The sequence below is a fragment of the Salmo salar genome, unplaced genomic scaffold, assembly GCF_965601325.2.
Source record: "Salmo salar unplaced genomic scaffold, fSalSal1 ptg000588l, whole genome shotgun sequence".
NCBI lineage: Eukaryota > Metazoa > Chordata > Actinopteri > Salmoniformes > Salmonidae > Salmo > Salmo salar.
The window spans coordinates 360,191-387,562 of NW_027675428.1; the positions used below are offsets into that span (position 1 = coordinate 360,191).

At 42.4% G+C, this 27,372-nt stretch overlaps 14 non-coding genes across 14 annotated transcripts; all 14 read right to left on the bottom strand.

Moving 5' to 3' along the window:
- Window positions 1-6,025: 6,025 nt before the first annotated feature.
- On the bottom strand, window positions 6,026-6,097 carry trnap-ugg (transfer RNA proline (anticodon UGG)). Its single transcript has one exon. It is a non-coding gene; the product is annotated as a tRNA-Pro (tRNA).
- Window positions 6,098-7,435: 1,338 nt separating this feature from the next.
- trnap-ugg (transfer RNA proline (anticodon UGG)) lies at window positions 7,436-7,507 on the bottom strand. The gene has a single exon. It is a non-coding gene; the product is annotated as a tRNA-Pro (tRNA).
- Window positions 7,508-8,845: 1,338 nt separating this feature from the next.
- On the bottom strand, window positions 8,846-8,917 carry trnap-ugg (transfer RNA proline (anticodon UGG)). The gene has a single exon. It is a non-coding gene; the product is annotated as a tRNA-Pro (tRNA).
- A 2,803-nt stretch (window positions 8,918-11,720) lies between these two features.
- trnap-ugg (transfer RNA proline (anticodon UGG)) lies at window positions 11,721-11,792 on the bottom strand. The gene has a single exon. It is a non-coding gene; the product is annotated as a tRNA-Pro (tRNA).
- A 1,204-nt stretch (window positions 11,793-12,996) lies between these two features.
- trnap-ugg (transfer RNA proline (anticodon UGG)) lies at window positions 12,997-13,068 on the bottom strand. The gene has a single exon. It is a non-coding gene; the product is annotated as a tRNA-Pro (tRNA).
- Window positions 13,069-14,407: 1,339 nt separating this feature from the next.
- trnap-ugg (transfer RNA proline (anticodon UGG)) lies at window positions 14,408-14,479 on the bottom strand. Its single transcript has one exon. It is a non-coding gene; the product is annotated as a tRNA-Pro (tRNA).
- A 1,339-nt stretch (window positions 14,480-15,818) lies between these two features.
- trnap-ugg (transfer RNA proline (anticodon UGG)) lies at window positions 15,819-15,890 on the bottom strand. Its single transcript has one exon. It is a non-coding gene; the product is annotated as a tRNA-Pro (tRNA).
- Window positions 15,891-17,227: 1,337 nt separating this feature from the next.
- Window positions 17,228-17,299, bottom strand: trnap-ugg (transfer RNA proline (anticodon UGG)). The gene has a single exon. It is a non-coding gene; the product is annotated as a tRNA-Pro (tRNA).
- Window positions 17,300-18,636: 1,337 nt separating this feature from the next.
- On the bottom strand, window positions 18,637-18,708 carry trnap-ugg (transfer RNA proline (anticodon UGG)). The gene has a single exon. It is a non-coding gene; the product is annotated as a tRNA-Pro (tRNA).
- Window positions 18,709-20,045: 1,337 nt separating this feature from the next.
- Window positions 20,046-20,118, bottom strand: trnap-ugg (transfer RNA proline (anticodon UGG)). Its single transcript has one exon. It is a non-coding gene; the product is annotated as a tRNA-Pro (tRNA).
- Window positions 20,119-21,455: 1,337 nt separating this feature from the next.
- On the bottom strand, window positions 21,456-21,528 carry trnap-ugg (transfer RNA proline (anticodon UGG)). The gene has a single exon. It is a non-coding gene; the product is annotated as a tRNA-Pro (tRNA).
- Window positions 21,529-22,866: 1,338 nt separating this feature from the next.
- trnap-ugg (transfer RNA proline (anticodon UGG)) lies at window positions 22,867-22,938 on the bottom strand. The gene has a single exon. It is a non-coding gene; the product is annotated as a tRNA-Pro (tRNA).
- A 1,338-nt stretch (window positions 22,939-24,276) lies between these two features.
- On the bottom strand, window positions 24,277-24,348 carry trnap-ugg (transfer RNA proline (anticodon UGG)). The gene has a single exon. It is a non-coding gene; the product is annotated as a tRNA-Pro (tRNA).
- Window positions 24,349-27,097: 2,749 nt separating this feature from the next.
- Window positions 27,098-27,169, bottom strand: trnap-ugg (transfer RNA proline (anticodon UGG)). The gene has a single exon. It is a non-coding gene; the product is annotated as a tRNA-Pro (tRNA).
- Between the last annotated feature and the right edge of the window lie 203 nt (window positions 27,170-27,372).

A 27,372-nucleotide genomic window follows, 5' to 3' on the forward strand; every position in this document is an offset into this window, starting at 1 on the left:
TATGAATCGATGTCTCCATGTTGCTTACGAGCTTCGCATAGCATTGGTGGTATAGTGGTGAGCATAGCTGCCTTCCAAGCAATTGACCCGGGTTCGATTCTCGGCCAATGCAGAGCATGAGATATTCACTAGTTTTAGGGGCTGGGTGTCATTTCAAGTGTATTACATTGGAATCAATGTCCTTGTTCGTGGAAGTCAGATTTGCTCTTCGTTTTTGTAGGTTTTCTAAATGAAGTGCGATATTGAGCCAACTAGTGAATATCACAATAGATACGGAGTCCATCGCCTAAACCATTCAGCCACCTCGTCCTGCGCCCAAGAGGAGGCTGTTTGCAACCAGTGGCCAGAGATCTGCCTGTCTGAGCTTGTTAAAAGATCTGCAAAAGGGCTCATCCGGGATTTGAACGCGGGACCTCTCGCACCCAAAGCGAGAATCATACCCCTAGACCAACGAGCCTTAGACAAGAATAAAATTGTTTTGCTTTCTGCGGCAATTACAATGAGGATATCAATTGTTCTTGTCCATGGTGCTTGGAAAGATTGAACCTCATGTGAGTGTTTGTGCTATACTTGTGAGCATAGCAGTCTTCCAAACTGTTGACCAGGCTTCAGTTCAAATCTTTTGTATTTCATCTGCTGTGTCTTTCACATTCTGTCTTCTTAAGCCGCGACAGCAAACTGATGATGAGTGTTGACAAATGAATATTGAGCAAAATGAGGTCAATTAATATTTTAAAAGAGAAAATGAAAAAATAAAACTTAAAAAAGAATGGAGCTCATTTATTTTGAGTCGATTGATGCATCAGTACGTGAATCAAAGTAAACGAACGTAAAAAATACCCATTCAAATCGATCAGTTTTCAACTAGAGAGATTGAAACGCGTCGTATCTGTCTCAAGCCTCCATAACTGTTTATGTTACACCTCCACATCTGCAATAAATGGTGGTGGAGCTAGAGCGGTGTTTGTCAAACCATGAGACATACCAATAATCGGTCTTCTCACAACAACATCTGTAGCATCTGAACCGTTTGACCTACAACATCGTATGACCACTCCCTGGAAAGGGGAGACCCTCACGAACACGGTGGTGTTCTCAATTTGTCTCTACGTCCCCCACAAGTGTCAGGGGACTCGTCTGAAGTCGGAACCCTCTATGTGCAAACATCTGTTTGTAGAATCCAAAATCTTTGGGCTACAAACTAATGTGACCCCACTTGTCACAATGTTCTCCGTTTTGCCCTACGTTTTCCACAAGTGTCACGGGACTAATCTGAAGGTAACAGGTACTGATTAAAATGATAGATTTTTTAACCAGGGACCTCTCGCACCCTAAGCCATAATAGTAAAACTATACCAACGATCCGTTTGGTCAAAGAATTTTCACTTTCCACAAAAATGACGGTCAGGATATGAATCGATGTCTCCATGTTGCTTACGAGCTTCGCATAGCATTGGTGGTATAGTGGTGAGCATAGCTGCCTTCCAAGCAATTGACCCGGGTTCGATTCTCGGCCAATGCAGAGCATGATTTATTCACTAGTTTTAGGGGCTGGGTGTCATTTCAAGTGTATTACATTGGAATCAATGTCCTTGTTCGTGGAAGTCAGATTTGCTCTTCGTTTTTGTAGGTTTTCTAAATGAAGTGCGATATTGAGCCAACTAGTGAATATCACAATAGATACGGAGTCCATCGCCTAAACCATTCAGCCACCTCGTCCTGCGCCCAAGAGGTGGCTGTTTGCAACCAGTGGCCAGAGATCTGCCTGTCTGAGCTTGTTAAAAGATCTGCAAAAGGGCTCATCCGGGATTTGAACGCGGGACCTCTCGCACCCAAAGCGAGAATCATACCCCTAGACCAACGAGCCTTAGACAAGAATAAAATTGTTTTGCTTTCTGCGGCAATTACAATGAGGATATCAATTGTTCTTGTCCATGGTGCTTGGAAAGATTGAACCTCATGTGAGTGTTTGTGCTATACTTGTGAGCATAGCAGTCTTCCAAACTGTTGACCAGGCTTCAGTTCAAATCTTTTGTATTTCATCTGCTGTGTCTTTCACATTCTGTCTTCTTAAGCCGCGACAGCAAACTGATGATGAGTGTTGACAAATGAATATTGAGCAAAATGAGGTCAATTAATATTTTAAAAGAGAAAATGAAAAAATAAAACTTAAAAAAGAATGGAGCTCATTTATTTTGAGTCGATTGATGCATCAGTACGTGAATCAAAGTAAACGAACGTAAAAAATACCCATTCAAATCGATCAGTTTTCAACTAGAGAGATTGAAACGCGTCGTATCTGTCTCAAGCCTCCATAACTGTTTATGTTACACCTCCACATCTGCAATAAATGGTGGTGGAGCTAGAGCGGTGTTTGTCAAACCATGAGACATACCAATAATCGGTCTTCTCACAACAACATCTGTAGCATCTGAACCGTTTGACCTACAACATCGTATGACCACTCCCTGGAAAGGGGAGACCCTCACGAACACGGTGGTGTTCTCAATTTGTCTCTACGTCCCCCACAAGTGTCAGGGGACTCGTCTGAAGTCGGAACCCTCTATGTGCAAACATCTGTTTGTAGAATCCAAAATCTTTGGGCTACAAACTAATGTGACCCCACTTGTCACAATGTTCTCCGTTTTGCCCTACGTTTTCCACAAGTGTCACGGGACTAATCTGAAGGTAACAGGTACTGATTAAAATGATAGATTTTTTAACCAGGGACCTCTCGCACCCTAAGCCATAATAGTACAACTACACCAACGATCCGTTTGGTCAAAGAATTTTCACTTTCCACAAAAATGACGGTCAGGATATGAATCGATGTCTCCATGTTGCTTACGAGCTTCGCATAGCATTGGTGGTATAGTGGTGAGCATAGCTGCCTTCCAAGCAATTGACCCGGGTTCGATTCTCGGCCAATGCAGAGCATGATTTATTCACTAGTTTTAGGGGCTGGGTGTCATTTCAAGTGTATTACATTGGAATCAATGTCCTTGTTCGTGGAAGTCAGATTTGCTCTTCGTTTTTGTAGGTTTTCTAAATGAAGTGCGATATTGAGCCAACTAGTGAATATCGCAATAGATACGGAGTCCATCGCCTAAACCATTCAGCCACCTCGTCCTGCGCCCAAGAGGTGGCTGTTTGCAACCAGTGGCCAGAGATCTGCCTGTCTGAGCTTGTTAAAAGATCTGCAAAAGGGCTCATCCGGGATTTGAACGCGGGACCTCTCGCACCCAAAGCGAGAATCATACCCCTAGACCAACGAGCCTTAGACAAGAATAAAATTGTTTTGCTTTCTGCGGCAATTACAATGAGGATATCAATTGTTCTTGTCCATGGTGCTTGGAAAGATTGAACCTCATGTGAGTGTTTGTGCTATACTTGTGAGCATAGCAGTCTTCCAAACTGTTGACCAGGCTTCAGTTCAAATCTTTTGTATTTCATCTGCTGTGTCTTTCACATTCTGTCTTCTTAAGCCGCGACAGCAAACTGATGATGAGTGTTGACAAATGAATATTGAGCAAAATGAGGTCAATTAATATTTTAAAAGAGAAAATGAAAAAATAAAACTTAAAAAAGAATGGAGCTCATTTATTTTGAGTCGATTGATGCATCAGTACGTGAATCAAAGTAAACGAACGTAAAAAATACCCATTCAAATCGATCAGTTTTCAACTAGAGAGATTAAAACGCGTCGTATCTGTCTCAAGCCTCCATAACTGTTTATGTTACACCTCCACATCTGCAATAAATGGTGGTGGAGCTAGAGCGGTGTTTGTCAAACCATGAGACATACCAATAATCGGTCTTCTCACAAAAACATCTGTAGCATCTGAACCGTTTGACCTACAACATCGTATGACCACTCCCTGGAAAGGGGAGACCCTCACGAACACGGTGGTGTTCTCAATTTGTCTCTACGTCCCCCACAAGTGTCAGGGGACTCGTCTGAAGTCGGAACCCTCTATGTGCAAACATCTGTTTGTAGAATCCAAAATCTTTGGGCTACAAACTAATGTGACCCCACTTGTCACAATGTTCTCCGTTTTGCCCTACGTTTTCCACAAGTGTCACGGGACTAATCTGAAGGTAACAGGTACTGATTAAAATGATAGATTTTTTAACCAGGGACCTCTCGCACCCTAAGCCATAATAGTACAACTATACCAACGATCCGTTTGGTCAAAGAATTTTCACTTTCCACAAAAATGACGGTCAGGATATGAATCGATGTCTCCATGTTGCTTACGAGCTTCGCATAGCATTGGTGGTATAGTGGTGAGCATAGCTGCCTTCCAAGCAATTGACCCGGGTTCGATTCTCGGCCAATGCAGAGCATGATTTATTCACTAGTTTTAGGGGCTGGGTGTCATTTCAAGTGTATTACATTGGAATCAATGTCCTTGTTCGTGGAAGTCAGATTTGCTCTTCGTTTTTGTAGGTTTTCTAAATGAAGTGCGATATTGAGCCAACTAGTGAATATCACAATAGATACGGAGTCCATCGCCTAAACCATTCAGCCACCTCGTCCTGCGCCCAAGAGGTGGCTGTTTGCAACCAGTGGCCAGAGATCTGCCTGTCTGAGCTTGTTAAAAGATCTGCAAAAGGGCTCATCCGGGATTTGAACGCGGGACCTCTCGCACCCAAAGCGAGAATCATACCCCTAGACCAACGAGCCTTAGACAAGAATAAAATTGTTTTGCTTTCTGCGGCAATTACAATGAGGATATCAATTGTTCTTGTCCATGGTGCTTGGAAAGATTGAACCTCATGTGAGTGTTTGTGCTATACTTGTGAGCATAGCAGTCTTCCAAACTGTTGACCAGGCTTCAGTTCAAATCTTTTGTATTTCATCTGCTGTGTCTTTCACATTCTGTCTTCTTAAGCCGCGACAGCAAACTGATGATGAGTGTTGACAAATGAATATTGAGCAAAATGAGGTCAATTAATATTTTAAAAGAGAAAATGAAAAAATAAAACTTAAAAAAGAATGGAGCTCATTTATTTTGAGTCGATTGATGCATCAGTACGTGAATCAAAGTAAACGAACGTAAAAAATACCCATTCAAATCGATCAGTTTTCAACTAGAGAGATTGAAACGCGTCGTATCTGTCTCAAGCCTCCATAACTGTTTATGTTACACCTCCACATCTGCAATAAATGGTGGTGGAGCTAGAGCGGTGTTTGTCAAACCATGAGACATACCAATAATCGGTCTTCTCACAACAACATCTGTAGCATCTGAACCGTTTGACCTACAACATCGTATGACCACTCCCTGGAAAGGGGAGACCCTCACGAACACGGTGGTGTTCTCAATTTGTCTCTACGTCCCCCACAAGTGTCAGGGGACTCGTCTGAAGTCGGAACCCTCTATGTGCAAACATCTGTTTGTAGAATCCAAAATCTTTGGGCTACAAACTAATGTGACCCCACTTGTCACAATGTTCTCCGTTTTGCCCTACGTTTTCCACAAGTGTCACGGGACTAATCTGAAGGTAACAGGTACTGATTAAAATGATAGATTTTTTAACCAGGGACCTCTCGCACCCTAAGCCATAATAGTAAAACTATACCAACGATCCGTTTGGTCAAAGAATTTTCACTTTCCACAAAAATGACGGTCAGGATATGAATCGATGTCTCCATGTTGCTTACGAGCTTCGCATAGCATTGGTGGTATAGTGGTGAGCATAGCTGCCTTCCAAGCAATTGACCCGGGTTCGATTCTCGGCCAATGCAGAGCATGATTTATTCACTAGTTTTAGGGGCTGGGTGTCATTTCAAGTGTATTACATTGGAATCAATGTCCTTGTTCGTGGAAGTCAGATTTGCTCTTCGTTTTTGTAGGTTTTCTAAATGAAGTGCGATATTGAGCCAACTAGTGAATATCACAATAGATACGGAGTCCATCGCCTAAACCATTCAGCCACCTCGTCCTGCGCCCAAGAGGTGGCTGTTTGCAACCAGTGGCCAGAGATCTGCCTGTCTGAGCTTGTTAAAAGATCTGCAAAAGGGCTCATCCGGGATTTGAACCCGGGACCTCTCGCACCCAAAGCGAGAATCATACCCCTAGACCAACGAGCCTTAGACAAGAATAAAATTGTTTTGCTTTCTGCGGCAATTACAATGAGGATATCAATTGTTCTTGTCCATGGTGCTTGGAAAGATTGAACCTCATGTGAGTGTTTGTGCTATACTTGTGAGCATAGCAGTCTTCCAAACTGTTGACCAGGCTTCAGTTCAAATCTTTTGTATTTCATCTGCTGTGTCTTTCACATTCTGTCTTCTTAAGCCGCGACAGCAAACTGATGATGAGTGTTGACAAATGAATATTGAGCAAAAGGAGGTCAATTAATATTTTAAAAGAGAAAATGAAAAAATAAAACTTCAAAAAGAATGGAGCTCATTTATTTTGAGTCGATTGATGCATCAGTACGTGAATCAAAGTAAACGAACGTAAAAAATACCCATTCAAATCGATCAGTTTTCAACTAGAGAGATAGAAACGCGTCGTATCTGTCTCAAGTCTCCATAACTGTTTATGTTACACCTCCACATCTGCAATAAATGGTGGTGGAGCTAGAGCGGTGTTTGTCAAACCATGAGACATACCAATAATCGGTCTTCTCACAAAAACATCTGTAGCATCTGAACCGTTTGACCTACAACATCGTATGACCACTCCTTGGAAAGGGGAGACCCTCACGAACACGGTGGTGTTCTCAATTTGTCTCTACGTCCCCCACAACTGTCAGGGGACTCGTCTGGAGTCGGAACCCTCTATGTGCCAACTTCTGTTTGTAGAATCCAAAATCTTTGGGCTACAAACTAATGTGACCCCACTTGTCACAATGTTCTCCGTTTTGCCCTACGTTTTCCACAAGTGTCACGGGACTAATCTGAAGGTAACAGGTACTGATTAAAATGATAGATTTTTTAACCAGGGACCTCTCGCACCCTAAGCCATAATAGTACAACTATACCAACGATCCGTTTGGTCAAAGTATTTTCACTTTCCACAAAAATGACGGCCAGGATATGAATCGATGTCTCCATGTTGCTTACGAGCTATACATAGTATTGGTGGTATAGTGGTGAGCATAGCTGCCTTCCAAGCAGTTGACCCGGGTTCAATTCCTGGCCAATGTAGAGCATGAGATATTGACTAGTTTTAGGGGCTGGGTGTCATTTCAAGTGTATTACATTGGAATCAATGTCCTTGTTCGTGGAAGTCAGATTTGCTCTTCGTTTTTGTAGGTTTTCTAAATGAAGTGCGATATTGAGCCAACTAGTGAATATCACAATAGATACGGAGTCCATCGCCTAAACCATTCAACCACCTCGTCCTGCGCCCAAGAGGTGGCTGTTTGCAACCAGTGGCCAGAGATCTGCCTGTCTGAGCTTGTTAAAAGATCTGCAAAAGGGCTCATCCGGGATTTGAACCCGGGACCTCTCGCACCCAAAGCGAGAATCATACCCCTAGACCAACGAGCCTTAGACAAGAATAAAATTGTTTTGCTTTCTGCGGCAATTACAATGAGGATATCAATTGTTCTTGTCCATGGTGCTTGGAAAGATTGAACCTCATGTGAGTGTTTGTGCTATACTTGTGAGCATAGCAGTCTTCCAAACTGTTGACCAGGCTTCAGTTCAAATCTTTTGTATTTCATCTGCTGTGTCTTTCACATTCTGTCTTCTTAAGCCGCGACAGCAAACTGATGATGAGTGTTGACAAATGAATATTGAGCAAAAGGAGGTCAATTAATATTTTAAAAGAGAAAATGAAAAAATAAAACTTCAAAAAGAATGGAGCTCATTTATTTTGAGTCGATTGATGCATCAGTACGTGAATCAAAGTAAACGAACGTAAAAAATACCCATTCAAATCGATCAGTTTTCAACTAGAGAGATAGAAACGCGTCGTATCTGTCTCAAGTCTCCATAACTGTTTATGTTACACCTCCACATCTGCAATAAATGGTGGTGGAGCTAGAGCGGTGTTTGTCAAACCATGAGACATACCAATAATCGGTCTTCTCACAAAAACATCTGTAGCATCTGAACCGTTTGACCTACAACATCGTATGACCACTCCTTGGAAAGGGGAGACCCTCACGAACACGGTGGTGTTCTCAATTTGTCTCTACGTCCCCCACAACTGTCAGGGGACTCGTCTGGAGTCGGAACCCTCTATGTGCCAACTTCTGTTTGTAGAATCCAAAATCTTTGGGCTACAAACTAATGTGACCCCACTTGTCACAATGTTCTCCGTTTTGCCCTACGTTTTCCACAAGTGTCACGGGACTAATCTGAAGGTAACAGGTACTGATTAAAATGATAGATTTTTTAACCAGGGACCTCTCGCACCCTAAGCCATAATAGTACAACTATACCAACGATCCGTTTGGTCAAAGTATTTTCACTTTCCACAAAAATGACGGCCAGGATATGAATCGATGTCTCCATGTTGCTTACGAGCTATACATAGTATTGGTGGTATAGTGGTGAGCATAGCTGCCTTCCAAGCAGTTGACCCGGGTTCAATTCCTGGCCAATGTAGAGCATGAGATATTCACTAGTTTTAGGGGCTGGGTGTCATTTCAAGTGTATTACATTGGAATCAATGTCCTTGTTCGTGGAAGTCAGATTTGCTCTTCGTTTTTGTAGGTTTTCTAAATGAAGTGCGATATTGAGCCAACGAGTGAATATCACAATAGATACGGAGTCCATCGCCTAAACCATTCAGCCACCTCGTCCTGCGCCCAAGAGGTGGCTGTTTGCAACCAGTGGCCAGAGATCTGCCTGTCTGAGCTTGTTAAAAGATCTGCAAAAGGGCTCATCCGGGATTTGAACCCGGGACCTCTCGCACCCAAAGCGAGAATCATACCCCTAGACCAACGAGCCTAAGACAAGAATAAAATTGTTTTGCTTTCTGCGGCAATTACAATGAGGATATCAATTGTTCTTGTCCATGGTGCTTGGAAAGATTGAACCTCATGTGAGTGTTTGTGCTATACTTGTGAGCATAGCAGTCTTCCAAACTGTTGACCAGGCTTCAGTTCAAATCTTTTGTATTTCATCTGCTGTGTCTTTCACATTCTGTCTTCTTAAGCCGCGACAGCAAACTGATGATGAGTGTTGACAAATGAATATTGAGCAAAAGGAGGTCAATTAATATTTTAAAAGAGAAAATGAAAAAATAAAACTTCAAAAAGAATGGAGCTCATTTATTTTGAGTCGATTGATGCATCAGTACGTGAATCAAAGTAAACGAACGTAAAAAATACCCATTCAAATCGATCAGTTTTCAACTAGAGAGATTGAAACGCGTCGTATCTGTCTCAAGTCTCCATAACTGTTTATGTTACACCTCCACATCTGCAATAAATGGTGGTGGAGCTAGAGCGGTGTTTGTCAAACCATGAGACATACCAATAATCGGTCTTCTCACAAAAACATCTGTAGCATCTGAACCGTTTGACCTACAACATCGTATGACCACTCCTTGGAAAGGGGAGACCCTCACGAACACGGTGGTGTTCTCAATTTGTCTCTACGTCCCCCACAACTGTCAGGGGACTCGTCTGGAGTCGGAACCCTCTATGTGCCAACTTCTGTTTGTAGAATCCAAAATCTTTGGGCTACAAACTAATGTGACCCCACTTGTCACAATGTTCTCCGTTTTGCCCTACGTTTTCCACAAGTGTCACGGGACTAATCTGAAGGTAACAGGTACTGATTAAAATGATAGATTTTTTAACCTGTTAGGGCTAGGGGGCAGCATTGACACGGCTGGATAAAAAACATACCCGATTTAATCTGGTTACCACTCCTACTCAGTAACTAGAATATGCATATACTTATTACATATGGATAGAAAACACCCTAAATTTTCTAAAACTGTTTGAATGGTGTCTGTGAGTATAACAGAACTCAAATGGCAGGTCAAAACCTGAGAGATTCCTTTACAGGAAGTGGCCTGTCTGACCATTTCTGGAACTTCTTTGCCATCTCTATCATTTACTAAGGATCTCTGCTCTAACGTGACACTTCCCACGTCGTCCATAGGCTCTCAGAGCCCGGGAAAAAAGAGAATGTCGTCATTCCAGCCCCAGGCTGAAACACATTATCGCCTTTCTCAAGTGGCCCATCAAGAGACACTAGCTTATGCGCGTGACCCCGACCGCCCCCGCCTTTGGGATTTTTTCCTCTGTTTGCCGAAAAGGAGATTCCCTGTCGGAATATTATCGCTTTTCTACGAGAAAAATGACGTAAAAATTGATTTTAAACAGCGGTTGACATGCTTCGACGTACGGCAATGGAATACTTTGAATTTTATTGTCAGGAATTGCGCCAAGCGCGCGACACTTCTTTACTATTTCGGATAGTGTCTGGAACGCACGAACAAAACGCCGCTATTCGGATATAACGATGGATTATTTTGGACCAAACCAACATTTGTTATTGAAGTAGACGTCCTGGGTGTGCATTCTGACGAAGACAACAAAAGGTAATGACATTTTTATAATAGTAAATATGATTATGGTGAGTGCTAAACTTGCCGGGTGTCTAAATAGCGAGCCCGTGATGCCTGGGCTATGTACTTAGAATATTGCAAAATGTGCTTTCACCAAAAAGCTATTTTAAAATCGGACATATCGAGTGCATAGAGGAGGTCTGTATCTATAATTCTTAAAATAATTGTTATGCTTTTTGTGAACGTTTATCGTGAGTAATTTAGTAAAATGTTAGCGAATTCCCCGTAAGTTTGCGGGGGGTATGCTAGTTCTGAACGTCACATGCTAATGTAAAAAGCTGGTTTTTGATATAAATATGAACTTGATTGAACAAAACATGCATGTATTGTATAACATAATGTCCTAGGGTTGTCATCTGATGAAGATCATCAAAGGTGAGTGCTGCATTTAGCTGTCTTCTGGGTTTTGGTGACATTATATGCTGGCTTGAAAAATGGGTGTCTGATTATTTCTGGCTTGGTACTCTGCTGACATAATCTAATGTTTTGCTTTCGTTGTAAAGCCTTTTTGAAATCGGACAGTGTGGTTAGATTAACGAGAGTCTTATCTTTAAATGGCTGTAAAATAGTCATATGTTTGAGAAATTGAAGTAATAGGATTTTGAAGATTTTGAAAATCGCGCCACAGGCTGGCAGTGGCTGTTACGTAGGTGGGACGAATTCATCCCGCCGGTCCCATAGAGGTTAACCAGGGACCTCTCGCACCCTAAGCCATAATAGTACAACTATACCAACGATCCGTTTGGTCAAAGTATTTTCACTTTCCACAAAAATGACGGCCAGGATATGAATCGATGTCTCCATGTTGCTTACGAGCTATACATAGTATTGGTGGTATAGTGGTGAGCATAGCTGCCTTCCAAGCAGTTGACCCGGGTTCAATTCCTGGCCAATGTAGAGCATGAGATATTCACTAGTTTTAGGGGCTGGGTGTCATTTCAAGTGTATTACATTGGAATCAATGTCCTTGTTCGTGGAAGTCAGATTTGCTCTTCGTTTTTGTAGGTTTTCTAAATGAAGTGCGATATTGAGCCAACGAGTGAATATCACAATAGATACGGAGTCCATCGCCTAAACCATTCAGCCACCTCGTCCTGCGCCCAAGAGGTGGCTGTTTGCAACCAGTGGCCAGAGATCTGCCTGTCTGAGCTTGTTAAAAGATCTGCAAAAGGGCTCATCCGGGATTTGAACCCGGGACCTCTCGCACCCAAAGCGAGAATCATACCCCTAGACCAACGAGCCTAAGACAAGAATAAAATTGTTTTGCTTTCTGCGGCAATTACAATGAGGATATCAATTGTTCTTGTCCATGGTGCTTGGAAAGATTGAACCTCATGTGAGTGTTTGTGCTATACTTGTGAGCATAGCAGTCTTCCAAACTGTTGACCAGGCTTCAGTTCAAATCTTTTGTATTTCATCTGCTGTGTCTTTCACATTCTGTCTTCTTAAGCCGCGACAGCAAACTGATGATGAGTGTTGACAAATGAATATTGAGCAAAAGGAGGTCAATTAATATTTTAAAAGAGAAAATGAAAAAATAAAACTTCAAAAAGAATGGAGCTCATTTATTTTGAGTCGATTGATGCATCAGTACGTGAATCAAAGTAAACGAACGTAAAAAATACCCATTCAAATCGATCAGTTTTCAACTAGAGAGATTGAAACGCGTCGTATCTGTCTCAAGTCTCCATAACTGTTTATGTTACACCTCCACATCTGCAATAAATGGTGGTGGAGCTAGAGCGGTGTTTGTCAAACCATGAGACATACCAATAATCGGTCTTCTCACAAAAACATCTGTAGCATCTGAACCGTTTGACCTACAACATCGTATGACCACTCCTTGGAAAGGGGAGACCCTCACGAACACGGTGGTGTTCTCAATTTGTCTCTACGTCCCCCACAACTGTCAGGGGACTCGTCTGAAGATAACAGGTACTGATTAAAATGATAGATTTTTTAACCAGGGACCTCTCGCACCCTAAGCCATAATAGTACAACTATACCAACGATCCGTTTGGTCAAAGTATTTTCACTTTCCACAAAAATGACGGTCAGGATATGAATCGATGTCTCCATGTTGCTTAAGAGCTTCACATAGCATTGGTGGTATAGTGGTGAGCCCTAGCTGCCTTCCAAGCAGTTGACCAGGGTTCGATTCCCAGCCAATGCAGAGCATGAGATATTCACTAGGTTTAGGGGCTGGGTGTCATTTCAAGTGTATTACATTGGAATCAATGTCCTTGTTCGTGGAAGTCAGATTTGCTCTTCGTTTTTGCAGGTTTTCTAAATGAAGTGCGATATTGAGCCAACTAGTGAATATCACAATAGATACGCAGTCCATCGCCTAAACCATTCAGCCACCTCGTCCTGCGCCCAAGAGGTGGCTGTTTGCAACCAGTGGCCAGAGATCTGCCTGTCTGAGCTTGTTAAAAGATCTGCAAAAGGGCTCATCCGGGATTTGAACCCGGGACCTCTCGCACCCAAAGCGAGAATCATACCCCTAGACCAACGAGCCTTAGACAAGAATAAAATTGTTTTGCTTTCTGCGGCAATTACAATGAGGATATCAATTGTTCTTGTCCATGGTGCTTGGAAAGATTGAACCTCATGTGAGTGTTTGTGCTATACTTGTGAGCATAGCAGTCTTCCAAACTGTTGACCAGGCTTCAGTTCAAATCTTTTGTATTTCATCTGCTGTGTCTTTCACATTCTGTCTTCTTAAGCCGCGACAGCAAACTGATGATGAGTGTTGACAAATGAATATTGAGCAAAATGAGGTCAATTAATATTTTAAAAGAGAAAATGAAAAAATAAAACTTCAAAAAGAATGGAGCTCATTTATTTTGAGTCGATTGATGCATCAGTACGTGAATCAAAGTAAACGAACGTAAAAAATACCCATTCAAATCGATCAGTTTTCAACTAGAGAGATTGAAACGCGTCGTATCTGTCTCAAGCCTCCATAACTGTTTATGTTACACCTCCACATCTGCAATAAATGGTGGTGGAGCTAGAGCGGTGTTTGTCAAACCATGAGACATACCAATAATCGGTCTTCTCACAAAAACATCTGTAGCATCTGAACCGTTTGACCTACACCATCGTATGACCACTCCCTGGAAAGGGGAGACCCTCACGAACACGGTGGTGTTCTCAATTGGTCTCTACGTCCCCCACAAGTGTCAGGGGACTCGTCTGGAGTCGGAATCCTCTATGTGCCAACTTCTGTTTGTAGAATCCAAAATCTTTGGGCTACAAACTAATGTGACCCCACTTGTCACAATGTTCTCTGTTTTGCCCTACGTTTTCCACAAGTGTCACGGGACTAATCTGAAGATAACAGGTACTGATTAAAATGATAGATTTTTTAACCAGGGACCTCTCGCACCCTAAGCCATAATAGTACAACTATACCAACGATCCGTTTGGTCAAAGTATTTTCACTTTCCACAAAAATGACGGTCAGGATATGAATCGATGTCTCCATGTTGCTTAAGAGCTTCACATAGCATTGGTGGTATAGTGGTGAGCCCTAGCTGCCTTCCAAGCAGTTGACCAGGGTTCGATTCCCAGCCAATGCAGAGCATGAGATATTCACTAGGTTTAGGGGCTGGGTGTCATTTCAAGTGTATTACATTGGAATCAATGTCCTTGTTCGTGGAAGTCAGATTTGCTCTTCGTTTTTGCAGGTTTTCTAAATGAAGTGCGATATTGAGCCAACTAGTGAATATCACAATAGATACGCAGTCCATCGCCTAAACCATTCAGCCACCTCGTCCTGCGCCCAAGAGGTGGCTGTTTGCAACCAGTGGCCAGAGATCTGCCTGTCTGAGCTTGTTAAAAGATCTGCAAAAGGGCTCATCCGGGATTTGAACCCGGGACCTCTCGCACCCAAAGCGAGAATCATACCCCTAGACCAACGAGCCTTAGACAAGAATAAAATTGTTTTGCTTTCTGCGGCAATTACAATGAGGATATCAATTGTTCTTGTCCATGGTGCTTGGAAAGATTGAACCTCATGTGAGTGTTTGTGCTATACTTGTGAGCATAGCAGTCTTCCAAACTGTTGACCAGGCTTCAGTTCAAATCTTTTGTATTTCATCTGCTGTGTCTTTCACATTCTGTCTTCTTAAGCCGCGACAGCAAACTGATGATGAGTGTTGACAAATGAATATTGAGCAAAATGAGGTCAATTAATATTTTAAAAGAGAAAATGAAAAAATAAAACTTAAAAAAGAATGGAGCTCATTTATTTTGAGTCGATTGATGCATCAGTACGTGAATCAAAGTAAACGAAAGTAAAAAATACCCATTCAAATCGATCAGTTTTCAACTAGAGAGATTGAAACGCGTCGTATCTGTCTCAAGCCTCCATAACTGTTTATGTTACACCTCCACATCTGCAATAAATGGTGGTGGAGCTAGAGCGGTGTTTGTCAAACCATGAGACATACCAATAATCGGTCTTCTCACAAAAACATCTGTAGCATCTGAACCGTTTGACCTACAACATCGTATGACCACTCCCTGGAAAGGGGAGACCCTCACGAACACGGTGGTGTTCTCAATTTGTCTCTACGTCCCCCACAAGTGTCAGGGGACTCGTCTGGAGTCGGAACCCTCTATGTGCCAACTTCTGTTTGTAGAATCCAAAATCTTTGGGCTACAAACTAATGTGACCCCACTTGTCACAATGTTCTCTGTTTTGCCCTACGTTTTCCACAAGTGTCACGGGACTAATCTGAAGATAACAGGTACTGATTAAAATGATAGATTTTTTAACCAGGGACCTCTCGCACCCTAAGCCATAATAGTACAACTATACCAACGATCCGTTTGGTCAAAGTATTTTCACTTTCCACAAAAATGACGGTCAGGATATGAATCGATGTCTCCATGTTGCTTAAGAGCTTCACATAGCATTGGTGGTATAGTGGTGAGCCCTAGCTGCCTTCCAAGCAGTTGACCAGGGTTCGATTCCCAGCCAATGCAGAGCATGAGATATTCACTAGGTTTAGGGGCTGGGTGTCATTTCAAGTGTATTACATTGGAATCAATGTCCTTGTTCGTGGAAGTCAGATTTGCTCTTCGTTTTTGCAGGTTTTCTAAATGAAGTGCGATATTGAGCCAACTAGTGAATATCACAATAGATACGCAGTCCATCGCCTAAACCATTCAGCCACCTCGTCCTGCGCCCAAGAGGTGGCTGTTTGCAACCAGTGGCAAGAGATCTGCCTGTCTGAGCTTGTTAAAAGATCTGCAAAAGGGCTCATCCGGGATTTGAACCCGGGACCTCTCGCACCCAAAGCGAGAATCATACCCCTAGACCAACCAGCCTTAGACAAGAATAAAATTGTTTTGCTTTCTGCGGCAATTACAATGAGGATATCAATTGTTCTTGTCCATGGTGCTTGGAAAGATTGAACCTCATGTGAGTGTTTGTGCTATACTTGTGAGCATAGCAGTCTTCCAAACTGTTGACCAGGCTTCAGTTCAAATCTTTTGTATTTCATCTGCTGTGTCTTTCACATTCTGTCTTCTTAAGCCGCGACAGCAAACTGATGATGAGTGTTGACAAATGAATATTGAGCAAAATGAGGTCAATTAATATTTTAAAAGAGAAAATGAAAAAATAAAACTTAAAAAAGAATGGAGCTCATTTATTTTGAGTCGATTGATGCATCAGTACGTGAATCAAAGTAAACGAAAGTAAAAAATACCCATTCAAATCGATCAGTTTTCAACTAGAGAGATTGAAACGCGTCGTATCTGTCTCAAGCCTCCATAACTGTTTATGTTACACCTCCACATCTGCAATAAATGGTGGTGGAGCTAGAGCGGTGTTTGTCAAACCATGAGACATACCAATAATCGGTCTTCTCACAAAAACATCTGTAGCATCTGAACCGTTTGACCTACACCATCGTATGACCACTCCCTGGAAAGGGGAGACCCTCACGAACACGGTGGTGTTCTCAATTTGTCTCTACGTCCCCCACAAGTGTCAGGGGACTCGTCTGGAGTCGGAACCCTCTATGTGCCAACTTCTGTTTGTAGAATCCAAAATCTTTGGGCTACAAACTAATGTGACCCCACTTGTCACAATGTTCTCCGTTTTGCCCTACGTTTTCCACAAGTGTCACGGGACTAATCTGAAGGTAACAGGTACTGATTAAAATGATAGATTTTTTAACCAGGGACCTCTCGCACCCTAAGCCATAATAGTACAACTATACCAACGATCCGTTTGGTCAAAGTATTTTCACTTTCCACAAAAATGACGGCCAGGATATGAATCGATGTCTCCATGTAGCTTACGAGCTATACATAGCATTGGTGGTATAGTGGTGAGCACAGCTACCTTCCAAGCAGTTGACCCGGATCAATTCCTGGCCAATGCAGAGCATGAGATATTCACTAGTTTTAGGGGCTGGGTGTCATTTCAAGTGTATTACATTGGAATCAATGTCCTTGTTCGTGGAAGTCAGATTTGCTCTTCGTTTTTGCAGGTTTTCTAAATGAAGTGCGATATTGAGCCAACTAGTGAATATCACAATAGATACGCAGTCCATCGCCTAATCCATTCAGCCACCTCGTCCTGCGCCCAAGAGGTGGCTGTTTGCAACCAGTGGCCAGAGATCTGCCTGTCTGAGCTTGTTAAAAGATCTGCAAAAGGGCTCATCCGGGATTTGAACCCGGGACCTCTCGCACCCAAAGCGAGAATCATACCCCTAGACCAACGAGCCTTAGACAAGAATAAAATTGTTTTGCTTTCTGCGGCAATTACAATGAGGATATCAATTGTTCTTGTCCATGGTGCTTGGAAAGATTGAACCTCATGTGAGTGTTTGTGCTATACTTGTGAGCATAGCAGTCTTCCAAACTGTTGACCAGGCTTCAGTTCAAATCTTTTGTATTTCATCTGCTGTGTCTTTCACATTCTGTCTTCTTAAGCCGCGACAGCAAACTGATGATGAGTGTTGACAAATGAATATTGAGCAAAATGAGGTCAATTAATATTTTAAAAGAGAAAATGAAAAAATAAAACTTAAAAAAGAATGGAGCTCATTTATTTTGAGTCGATTGATGCATCAGTACGTGAATCAAAGTAAACGAAAGTAAAAAATACCCATTCAAATCGATCAGTTTTCAACTAGAGAGATTGAAACGCGTCGTATCTGTCTCAAGCCTCCATAACTGTTTATGTTACACCTCCACATCTGCAATAAATGGTGGTGGAGCTAGAGCGGTGTTTGTCAAACCATGAGACATACCAATAATCGGTCTTCTCACAAAAACATCTGTAGCATCTGAACCGTTTGACCTACACCATCGTATGACCACTCCCTGGAAAGGGGAGACCCTCACGAACACGGTGGTGTTCTCAATTTGTCTCTACGTCCCCCACAAGTGTCAGGGGACTCGTCTGGAGTCGGAACCCTCTATGTGCCAACTTCTGTTTGTAGAATCCAAAATCTTTGGGCTACAAACTAATGTGACCCCACTTGTCACAATGTTCTCCGTTTTGCCCTACGTTTTCCACAAGTGTCACGGGACTAATCTGAAGGTAACAGGTACTGATTAAAATGATAGATTTTTTAACCAGGGACCTCTCGCACCCTAAGCCATAATAGTACAACTATACCAACGATCCGTTTGGTCAAAGTATTTTCACTTTCCACAAAAATGACGGCCAGGATATGAATCGATGTCTCCATGTAGCTTACGAGCTATACATAGCATTGGTGGTATAGTGGTGAGCACAGCTACCTTCCAAGCAGGTGACCCGGATCAATTCCTGGCCAATGCAGAGCATGAGATATTCACTAGTTTTAGGGGCTGGGTGTCATTTCAAGTGTATTACATTGGAATCAATGTCCTTGTTCGTGGAAGTCAGATTTGCTCTTCGTTTTTGCAGGTTTTCTAAATGAAGTGCGATATTGAGCCAACTAGTGAATATCACAATAGATACGCAGTCCATCGCCTAATCCATTCAGCCACCTCGTCCTGCGCCCAAGAGGTGGCTGTTTGCAACCAGTGGCCAGAGATCTGCCTGTCTGAGCTTGTTAAAAGATCTGCAAAAGGGCTCATCCGGGATTTGAACCCGGGACCTCTCGCACCCAAAGCGAGAATCATACCCCTAGACCAACGAGCCTTAGACAAGAATAAAATTGTTTTGCTTTCTGCGGCAATTACAATGAGGATATCAATTGTTCTTGTCCATGGTGCTTGGAAAGATTGAACCTCATGTGAGTGTTTGTGCTATACTTGTGAGCATAGCAGTCTTCCAAACTGTTGACCAGGCTTCAGTTCAAATCTTTTGTATTTCATCTGCTGTGTCTTTCACATTCTGTCTTCTTAAGCCGCGACAGCAAACTGATGATGAGTGTTGACAAATGAATATTGAGCAAAATGAGGTCAATTAATATTTTAAAAGAGAAAATGAAAAAATAAAACTTAAAAAAGAATGGAGCTCATTTATTTTGAGTCGATTGATGCATCAGTACGTGAATCAAAGTAAACGAAAGTAAAAAATACCCATTCAAATCGATCAGTTTTCAACTAGAGAGATTGAAACGCGTCGTATCTGTCTCAAGCCTCCATAACTGTTTATGTTACACCTCCACATCTGCAATAAATGGTGGTGGAGCTAGAGCGGTGTTTGTCAAACCATGAGACATACCAATAATCGGTCTTCTCACAAAAACATCTGTAGCATCTGAACCGTTTGACCTACACCATCGTATGACCACTCCCTGGAAAGGGGAGACCCTCACGAACACGGTGGTGTTCTCAATTTGTCTCTACGTCCCCCACAAGTGTCAGGGGACTCGTCTGGAGTCGGAATCCTCTATGTGCCAACTTCTGTTTGTAGAATCCAAAATCTTTGGGCTACAAACTAATGTGACCCCACTTGTCACAATGTTCTCTGTTTTGCCCTACGTTTTCCACAAGTGTCACGGGACTAATCTGAAGATAACAGGTACTGATTAAAATGATAGATTTTTTAACCAGGGACCTCTCGCACCCTAAGCCATAATAGTACAACTATACCAACGATCCGTTTGGTCAAAGTATTTTCACTTTCCACAAAAATGACGGTCAGGATATGAATCGATGTCTCCATGTTGCTTAAGAGCTTCACATAGCATTGGTGGTATAGTGGTGAGCATAGCTGCCTTCCAAGCAGTTGACCAGGGTTCGATTCCCAGCCAATGCAGAGCATGAGATATTCACTAGGTTTAGGGGCTGGGTGTCATTTCAAGTGTATTACATTGGAATCAATGTCCTTGTTCGTGGAAGTCAGATTTGCTCTTCGTTTTTGCAGGTTTTCTAAATGAAGTGCGATATTGAGCCAACTAGTGAATATCACAATAGATACGCAGTCCATCGCCTAAACCATTCAGCCACCTCGTCCTGCGCCCAAGAGGTGGCTGTTTGCAACCAGTGGCCAGAGATCTGCCTGTCTGAGCTTGTTATAAGATCTGCAAAAGTGCTCATCCGGGATTTGAACCCGGGACCTCTCGCACCCAAAGCGAGAATCATACCCCTAGACCAACGAGCCTTAGACAAGAATAAAATTGTTTTGCTTTCTGCGGCAATTACAATGAGGATATCAATTGTTCTTGTCCATGGTGCTTGGAAAGATTGAACCTCATGTGAGTGTTTGTGCTATACTTGTGAGCATAGCAGTCTTCCAAACTGTTGACCAGGCTTCAGTTCAAATCTTTTGTATTTCATCTGCTGTGTCTTTCACATTCTGTCTTCTTAAGCCGCGACAGCAAACTGATGATGAGTGTTGACAAATGAATATTGAGCAAAATGAGGTCAATTAATATTTTAAAAGAGAAAATGAAAAAATAAAACTTAAAAAAGAATGGAGCTCATTTATTTTGAGTCGATTGATGCATCAGTACGTGAATCAAAGTAAACGAAAGTAAAAAATACCCATTCAAATCGATCAGTTTTCAACTAGAGAGATTGAAACGCGTCGTATCTGTCTCAAGCCTCCATAACTGTTTATGTTACACCTCCACATCTGCAATAAATGGTGGTGGAGCTAGAGCGGTGTTTGTCAAACCATGAGACATACCAATAATCGGTCTTCTCACAAAAACATCTGTAGCATCTGAACCGTTTGACCTACACCATCGTATGACCACTCCCTGGAAAGGGGAGACCCTCACGAACACGGTGGTGTTCTCAATTTGTCTCTACGTCCCCCACAAGTGTCAGGGGACTCGTCTGGAGTCGGAATCCTCTATGTGCCAACTTCTGTTTGTAGAATCCAAAATCTTTGGGCTACAAACTAATGTGACCCCACTTGTCACAATGTTCTCTGTTTTGCCCTACGTTTTCCACAAGTGTCACGGGACTAATCTGAAGATAACAGGTACTGATTAAAATGATAGATTTTTTAACCAGGGACCTCTCGCACCCTAAGCCATAATAGTACAACTATACCAACGATCCGTTTGGTCAAAGTATTTTCACTTTCCACAAAAATGACGGTCAGGATATGAATCGATGTCTCCATGTTGCTTAAGAGCTTCACATAGCATTGGTGGTATAGTGGTGAGCATAGCTGCCTTCCAAGCAGTTGACCAGGGTTCGATTCCCAGCCAATGCAGAGCATGAGATATTCACTAGGTTTAGGGGCTGGGTGTCATTTCAAGTGTATTACATTGGAATCAATGTCCTTGTTCGTGGAAGTCAGATTTGCTCTTCGTTTTTGCAGGTTTTCTAAATGAAGTGCGATATTGAGCCAACTAGTGAATATCACAATAGATACGCAGTCCATCGCCTAAACCATTCAGCCACCTCGTCCTGCGCCCAAGAGGTGGCTGTTTGCAACCAGTGGCCAGAGATCTGCCTGTCTGAGCTTGTTATAAGATCTGCAAAAGTGCTCATCCGGGATTTGAACCCGGGACCTCTCGCACCCAAAGCGAGAATCATACCCCTAGACCAACGAGCCTTAGACAAGAATAAAATTGTTTTGCTTTCTGCGGCAATTACAATGAGGATATCGATTGTTCTTGTCCATGGTGCTTGGAAAGATTGAACCTCATGTGAGTGTTTGTGCTATACTTGTGAGCATAGCAGTCTTCCAAACTGTTGACCAGGCTTCAGTTCAAATCTTTTGTATTTCATCTGCTGTGTCTTTCACATTCTGTCTTCTTAAGCCGCGACAGCAAACTGATGATGAGTGTTGACAAATGAATATTGAGCAAAATGAGGTCAATTAATATTTTAAAAGAGAAAATGAAAAAATAAAACTTAAAAAAGAATGGAGCTAATTTATTTTGAGTCGATTGATGCATCAGTACGTGAATCAAAGTAAACGAACGTAAAAAATACCCATTCAAATCGATCAGTTTTCAACTAGAGAGATTGAAACGCGTCGTATCTGTCTCAAGCCTCCATAACTGTTTATGTTACACCTCCACATCTGCAATAAATGGTGGTGGAGCTAGAGCGGTGTTTGTCAAACCATGAGACATACCAATAATCGGTCTTCTCACAAAAACATCCTTAGCATCTGAACCGTTTGACCTACACCATCGTATGACCACTCCCTGGAAAGGGGAGACCCTCACGAACACGGTGGTGTTCTCAATTTGTCTCTACGTCCCCCACAAGTGTCAGGGGACTCGTCTGGAGTCGGAATCCTCTATGTGCCAACTTCTGTTTGTAGAATCCAAAATCTTTGGGCTACAAACTAATGTGACCCCACTTGTCACAATGTTCTCTGTTTTGCCCTACGTTTTCCACAAGTGTCACGGGACTAATCTGAAGATAACAGGTACTGATTAAAATGATAGATTTTTTAACCAGGGACCTCTAGCACCCTAAGCCATAATAGTACAACTATACCAACGATCCGTTTGGTCAAAGTATTTTCACTTTCCACAAAAATGACGGTCAGGATATGAATCGATGTCTCCATGTTGCTTAAGAGCTTCACATAGCATTGGTGGTATAGTGGTGAGCATAGCTGCCTTCCAAGCAGTTGACCAGGGTTCGATTCCCAGCCAATGCAGAGCATGAGATATTCACTAGGTTTAGGGGCTGGGTGTCATTTCAAGTGTATTACATTGGAATCAATGTCCTTGTTCGTGGAAGTCAGATTTGCTCTTCATTTCTGCAGGTTTTCTAAATGAAGTGCGATATTGAGCCAACTAGTGAATATCACAATAGATACGCAGTCCATCGCCTAAACCATTCAGCCACCTCGTCCTGCGCCCAAGAGGCGGCTGTTTGCAACCAGTGGCCAGAGATCTGCCTGTCTGAGCTTGTTAAAAGATCTGCAAAAGGGCTCATCCGGGATTTGAACCCGGGACCTCTCGCACCCAAAGCGAGAATCATACCCCTAGACCAACGAGCCTTAGACAAGAATAAAATTGTTTTGCTTTCTGCGGCAATTACAATGAGGATATCAATTGTTCTTGTCCATGGTGCTTGGAAAGATTGAACCTCATGTGAGTGTTTGTGCTATACTTGTGAGCATAGCAGTCTTCCAAACTGTTGACCAGGCTTCAGTTCAAATCTTTTGTATTTCATCTGCTGTGTCTTTCACATTCTGTCTTCTTAAGCCGCGACAGCAAACTGATGATGAGTGTTGACAAATGAATATTGAGCAAAATGAGGTCAATTAATATTTTAAAAGAGAAAATGAAAAAATAAAACTTCAAAAAGAATGGAGCTCATTTATTTTGAGTCGATTGATGCATCAGTACGTGAATCAAAGTAAACGAATGTAAAAAATACCCATTCAAATCGATCAGTTTTCAACTAGAGAGATTGAAACGCGTCGTATCTGTCTCAAGCCTCCATAACTGTTTATGTTACACCTCCACATCTGCAATAAATGGTGGTGGAGCTAGAGCGGTGTTTGTCAAACCATGAGACATACCAATAATCGGTCTTCTCACAAAAACATCTGTAGCATCTGAACCGTTTGACCTACAACATCGTATGACCACTCCCTGGAAAGGGGAGACCCTCACGAACACGGTGGTGTTCTCAATTTGTCTCTACGTCCCCCACAAGTGTCAGGGGACTCGTCTGAAGTCGGAACCCTCTATGTGCAAACATCTGTTTGTAGAATCCAAAATCTTTGGGCTACAAACTAATGTGACCCCACTTGTCACAATGTTCTCCGTTTTGCCCTACGTTTTCCACAAGTGTCACGGGACTAATCTGAAGGTAACAGGTACTGATTAAAATGATAGATTTTTTAACCAGGGACCTCTCGCACCCTAAGCCATAATAGTACAACTATACCAACGATCCGTTTGGTCAAAGTATTTTCACTTTCCACAAAAATGACGGTCAGGATATGAATCGATGTCTCCATGTTGCTTAAGAGCTTCACATAGCATTGGTGGTATAGTGGTGAGCATAGCTGCCTTCCAAGCAGTTGACCAGGGTTCGATTCCCAGCCAATGCAGAGCATGAGATATTCACTAGGTTTAGGGGCTGGGTGTCATTTCAAGTGTATTACATTGGAATCAATGTCCTTGTTCGTGGAAGTCAAATTTGCTCTTCATTTTTGCAGGTTTTCTAAATGAAGTGCGATATTGAGCCAACTAGTGAATATCACAATAGATACGCAGTCCATCGCCTAAACCATTCAGCCACCTCGTCCTGCGCCCAAGAGGCGGCTGTTTGCAACCAGTGGCCAGAGATCTGCCTGTCTGAGCTTGTTAAAAGATCTGCAAAAGGGCTCATCCGGGATTTGAACCCGGGACCTCTCGCACCCAAAGCGAGAATCATACCCCTAGACCAACGAGCCTTAGACAAGAATAAAATTGTTTTGCTTTCTGCGGCAATTACAATGAGGATATCAATTGTTCTTGTCCATGGTGCTTGGAAAGATTGAACCTCATGTGAGTGTTTGTGCTATACTTGTGAGCATAGCAGTCTTCCAAACTGTTGACCAGGCTTCAGTTCAAATCTTTTGTATTTCATCTGCTGTGTCTTTCACATTCTGTCTTCTTAAGCCGCGACAGCAAACTGATGATGAGTGTTGACAAATGAATATTGAGCAAAATGAGGTCAATTAATATTTTAAAAGAGAAAATGAAAAAATAAAACTTCAAAAAGAATGGAGCTCATTTATTTTGAGTCGATTGATGCATCAGTACGTGAATCAAAGTAAACGAATGTAAAAAATACCCATTCAAATCGATCAGTTTTCAACTAGAGAGATTGAAACGCGTCGTATCTGTCTCAAGCCTCCATAACTGTTTATGTTACACCTCCACATCTGCAATAAATGGTGGTGGAGCTAGAGCGGTGTTTGTCAAACCATGAGACATACCAATAATCGGTCTTCTCACAAAAACATCTGTAGCATCTGAACCGTTTGACCTACAACATCGTATGACCACTCCCTGGAAAGGGGAGACCCTCACGAACACGGTGGTGTTCTCAATTTGTCTCTACGTCCCCCACAAGTGTCAGGGGACTCGTCTGGATTCGGAACCCTCTATGTGCCAACTTCTGTTTGTAGAATCCAAAATCTTTGGGCTACAAACTAATGTGACCCCACTTGTCACAATGTTCTCTGTTTTGCCCTACGTTTTCCACAAGTGTCACGGGACTAATCTGAAGATAACAGGTACTGATTAAAATGATAGATTTTTTAACCAGGGACCTCTCGCACCCTAAGCCATAATAGTACAACTATACCAACGATCCGTTTGGTCAAAGTATTTTCACTTTCCACAAAAATGACGGTCAGGATATGAATCGATGTCTCCATGTTGCTTAAGAGCTTCACATAGCATTGGTGGTATAGTGGTGAGCCCTAGCTGCCTTCCAAGCAGTTGACCAGGGTTCGATTCCCAGCCAATGCAGAGCATGAGATATTCACTAGGTTTAGAGGCTGGGTGTCATTTCAAGTGTATTACATTGGAATCAATGTCCTTGTTCGTGGAAGTCAGATTTGCTCTTCGTTTTTGCAGGTTTTCTAAATGAAGTGCGATATTGAGCCAACTAGTGAATATCAAAATAGATACGCAGTCCATCGCCTAAACCATTCAGCCACCTCGTCCTGCGCCCAAGAGGTGGCTGTTTGCAACCAGTGGCAAGAGATCTGCCTGTCTGAGCTTGTTAAAAGATCTGCAAAAGGGCTCATCCGGGATTTGAACTCGGGACCTCTCGCACCCAAAGCGAGAATCATACCCCTAGACCAACCAGCCTTAGACAAGAATAAAATTGTTTTGCTTTCTGCGGCAATTACAATGAGGATATCAATTGTTCTTGTCCATGGTGCTTGGAAAGATTGAACCTCATGTGAGTGTTTGTGCTATACTTGTGAGCATAGCAGTCTTCCAAACTGTTGACCAGGCTTCAGTTCAAATCTTTTGTATTTCATCTGCTGTGTCTTTCACATTCTGTCTTCTTAAGCCGCGACAGCAAACTGATGATGAGTGTTGACAAATGAATATTGAGCAAAATGAGGTCAATTAATATTTTAAAAGAGAAAATGAAAAAATAAAACTTAAAAAAGAATGGAGCTCATTTATTTTGAGTCGATTGATGCATCAGTACGTGAATCAAAGTAAACGAAAGTAAAAAATACCCATTCAAATCGATCAGTTTTCAACTAGAGAGATTGAAACGCGTCGTATCTGTCTCAAGCCTCCATAACTGTTTATGTTACACCTCCACATCTGCAATAAATGGTGGTGGAGCTAGAGCGGTGTTTGTCAAACCATGAGACATACCAATAATCGGTCTTCTCACAAAAACATCTGTAGCATCTGAACCGTTTGACCTACACCATCGTATGACCACTCCCTGGAAAGGGGAGACCCTCACGAACACGGTGGTGTTCTCAATTTGTCTCTACGTCCCCCACAAGTGTCAGGGGACTCGTCTGGAGTCGGAACCCTCTATGTGCCAACTTCTGTTTGTAGAATCCAAAATCTTTGGGCTACAAACTAATGTGACCCCACTTGTCACAATGTTCTCCGTTTTGCCCTACGTTTTCCACAAGTGTCACGGGACTAATCTGAAGGTAACAGGTACTGATTAAAATGATAGATTTTTTAACCAGGGACCTCTCGCACCCTAAGCCATAATAGTACAACTATACCAACGATCCGTTTGGTCAAAGTATTTTCACTTTCCACAAAAATGACGGTCAGGATATGAATCGATGTCTCCATGTTGCTTAAGAGCTTCACATAGCATTGGTGGTATAGTGGTGAGCATAGCTGCCTTCCAAGCAGTTGACCAGGGTTCGATTCCCAGCCAATGCAGAGCATGAGATATTCACTAGGTTTAGGGGCTGGGTGTCATTTCAAGTGTATTACATTGGAATCAATGTCCTTGTTCGTGGAAGTCAAATTTGCTCTTCATTTTTGCAGGTTTTCTAAATGAAGTGCGATATTGAGCCAACTAGTGAATATCACAATAGATACGCAGTCCATCGCCTAAACCATTCAGCCACCTCGTCCTGCGCCCAAGAGGCGGCTGTTTGCAACCAGTGGCCAGAGATCTGCCTGTCTGAGCTTGTTAAAAGATCTGCAAAAGGGCTCATCCGGGATTTGAACCCGGGACCTCTCGCACCCAAAGCGAGAATCATACCCCTAGACCAACGAGCCTTAGACAAGAATAAAATTGTTTTGCTTTCTGCGGCAATTACAATGAGGATATCAATTGTTCTTGTCCATGGTGCTTGGAAAGATTGAACCTCATGTGAGTGTTTGTGCTATACTTGTGAGCATAGCAGTCTTCCAAACTGTTGACCAGGCTTCAGTTCAAATCTTTTGTATTTCATCTGCTGTGTCTTTCACATTCTGTCTTC